Here is a 3,549-nt window from a genome sequence, read left to right as displayed (position 1 = left end):
CTGTATATTCTTTTTAAGGAAATGTCCCTTCCTGTTTTCTGCCCATTTTTCAAAAGGAATTTTTTTTTTGAGTTTTGAGGTTTTATACATTCTAGATAACATTCTTTTTTTGACATGTGGTTTGCAAATATTTTCTCTCATTCTGTAACTTGCCTTTTCATCCTTGTTGTAGCGAGATATTTTGAAGGACAACAGTTTTTCATTTTTATGATGTTTGATCTTTCAATTTTTCCTTTATGGATCTTAATTTTGGTGACAAGTCTGAGAATTCTTTACCTAGACATATTTTATGAGTTTTTCTTCTATGTATATCTTTTTTTTTCAAGAGAATTAAGACTTTATTTTCTTGTTTCATAAATAAAGTTGTTTTAATTGGTTGTTTTTTAGTAATTAGTCAAAGAGACCAAATCCCATTATCATTGTCTGACTCTTCGGATTCTTCCTGTACTTCAGCCTTGGCTGGGGCTGCTGTAGCAGCAGGTGCAGCAGTGGTGCCAGTAGCCACGGGGGCAGCAGCCACAAATGCAGATGGATCAGCCAAAAAGGCCTTGACCTTTTCAGCAAGTGGGAGGTGTAATCAGTCTCCACAGACAAAGCCAGAACCTGCTCATTGATGATGAGCATTGATGATAGAATGGGGCACTGATGGAACAGCTGGGTACCCTATCTGCAGACATATGCTGGCAACATTGCAGACACAGCAGAGTTTCCTCCATGATGTCAAGCACTTCAGGGTTTGTAGATCCTGCCATTGCCAAACACTTGCTAATGATCAGCCCAAAGGAGAAGGGGGAGGTGTTCAGCATGTTCAGCAGTGTGGTTTTGCTGGCTCTCACTTGGTCTCTTGTCTTAATCAGCTGCACATCACTCAGGATTTCAATGGTGCCTCTGGAGATTTTAGTGGTGATGCCTAAAGCCTGGAATAAGTACGTCTTCTTGGGCCCCAGACCATGTTCTGGGCTGGCACAGTGACCTCACTTGGGGCTATGGCACCAGCATGGGTGGCCCCTGGCATCTTATTGGCCAGCAGCATGTCCCTGATCTCAGTGAGGTCCACCTTGGTGAACACAAAGCCCACATTCTCCCAGATATGAGGTAACAGTTTTTCCAGATTTGAGTTGTTCTCCAGATGTCCTCAGATGGCATTGCACATCATGGTACTCTTGGCCATCAGCAGGACAGCATTACCGCAGAGGGACCTGCTGATCTGTTGCATCTCTTTTGAACTCATATTGTCTGCTCCCACAATGAAGTATTTTGGATAATCATCCAAAAGTTGGATGTTCTTAAGGAAGTTGTTGGACTTCCAAGTCACCCTGTCTTCCCTGGGTATCATGATGGTGTGTCAGAGATTGCCATGCAGGGTTTCAAAACCACGCCACTCTCATGAGGATGCCTGGAGAGAGGAGGGCTCCCATGTATATCCTAATACTTTTATATTTTTATATTTTATATTTAAGTTTTTGATTCATTTTGAGTTGTTCTTTTTAATATTTAAAACTTAGATCAAATCTTAGGGTTTGCCCATAAATGTTCAATTTTTCTAGTTTGCCCAATTTGTTTTTTGTAATTGTTGATAGTAGTCTCTTACAAGCATTTGTATTTCTTTCATATCAGTTGTAGATTCTCTTTTATCTTTTATTTCTAATTTTATTTCTTTAAGCCATCCCTCTCTGGGTTTTTTTTGTTGTTGTTGTTTATTTGTCAAAAAATACTATTGATCCATCTTATAGTTTCTATTTCATTTATTTTCTCTCTGATATTTATTATTTCCTTCTTTCTCCTAACTTAGGGCTTTGTTCACTTTTTTTCTAGTTCCTTGAGACTTACCATTAGAGTGTTTATTTGAAATGTTTTGTTGTTTTCTTGAGGTAAGCCATCATCATTATAAGCTTCTCTCTTTGAACTGCCTTTGCTCCATCCTACAGATTTTGATATGTCAAATTTCATCTGTCTCAAGTTTTTTATTGATTTCTCCTTTGATTTCTCCTTTGACCCATTCATTTTTCAGTAGTATCCTATTTAATACCCATATATTTGTGATTTTTTTTCCAGTTTTCTTCTTGTAATTGATTTCTAGATTCATATAATTATAGTTAGAAAAGATGCTTGATATGACAGCATTCTTCTATTTAATGAGATGTATTCTGGAGCCTTACATATGATCTGTCCTGGAGAATGTTCCATGTGTACTTGAGAAGAATGTCTAGTCTGCTGCTTTTTTTAGCCAGTCTTTAAGGACAGGCTTGCTATAGACAAAATATTTTGGAGTTCTTAAATTCATTTCTGAAGCACATGTTCATTGTATACAGAATTTATGTTAGTAGTATTTTTCTTTCAGCACTTGAAATATATTGTTCCATTTCCTTCTGGTTTCCATGATTTCTGATGAGAAATCATCCTTATTCTTATTGTTTTTTTCCTATGTAAGGTGCCATTCTTCTCAGGCTGCTTTCAAGGATTTTCTTTATCTGTGGCAGTCATAGGTTCAATTATAATGTGTCCTAGTATGATTTTGTACAAGTTTTCCATTTAGAATTTACTCAGCTTTTTGCATTTGAGGTTTATGACTGTGGTAGCTAATTTTATGTGTCAATTTGACTAGGCAAAGGGATGCCTAGGTAACTGGGAAAACATTATTGGCAGGCAGATCTGTGAGAGCATTTCCGGAAGAGATGAACAATTGAATAAGTAAACTGAGTAAGGAAGAAATGCCCACACCAATGTGAGTGAGCATTATCGAATCAACTAAGCCATAAAATAGAATGAAAAAGGTGAAGGAGGGCAAATAGTTTCTTCCTTTCTCCTTGAGCAAGGACATCCATCCTCTTCACCCCTTGGACATCAGCATTCCTGATGGTTAGGCCTTCAAACAAAGACTTACACCAGTGGCCTTCTAGCTTCTTAGACCTCCAGTTCTCAGAGATTCACACGTTGTTTTTTGTTTGTTTGTTTGTTTGTTTTTGTTTTTGTTTTTGTTTTTCCCCCTGGATTTCATGCTGTTGGTCTCAGGACATTGGACTAAATCATATCACTGTCATTCTTGGTTATCTAGTTTTCCGAAAGCAAATGTGGGACTTCTTAGTCTCCATAACCATGGGAGACTATTCCTGTAATAAATCCCCATTTGTAATTATCTATCTATCATCTATCTATCTATTATCTATCTATAATCTCTTTATCTATCTGTCTTGTTAGTTCTGTTTCTTTGGAGAAACCTAACACCATGTCTTTCCAAATTTTGGATGTTGTCAGCTAATATTTCTTGGAGTACATATTTAGCCTTACTCCCTTTCTTTTTTCTTTAGGATCCTAAAATATGAATGGAGCATATCCTTGAATCTCTGTGTTTTTCTTTAGTCTGATAGGTCTCTGTTGCTCAGCTTGTGTAATTTTTGTTTTTCTATCTTCTAGCTCACTGATGCTCTCCAATTTTTCCCCCTACTGCTGCTGAGTTCACCCACTATGCGCTTTTTATTTTATTTATATATATATTTTTAAGTTTTAGATTTTCCATTTGGTGGTTCTTTATATCTTTTTATGTTTTTC

General features: G+C 36.9%; 1 pseudogene; it reads right to left on the bottom strand.

Annotated features, from left to right (window-relative positions):
• Nucleotides 1-390: 390 nt before the first annotated feature.
• Nucleotides 391-1,400, bottom strand: LOC111141956 (annotated as a pseudogene).
• Nucleotides 1,401-3,549: the final 2,149 nt, after the last annotated feature.

The sequence above is a fragment of the Enhydra lutris genome, unplaced genomic scaffold (genome assembly GCF_002288905.1).
Source record: "Enhydra lutris kenyoni isolate GAN:26980312 unplaced genomic scaffold, ASM228890v2 scaffoldscaffold1, whole genome shotgun sequence".
Lineage (NCBI taxonomy): Eukaryota > Metazoa > Chordata > Mammalia > Carnivora > Mustelidae > Enhydra > Enhydra lutris.
This window is presented reverse-complemented; position numbering and strand designations above follow the sequence as displayed.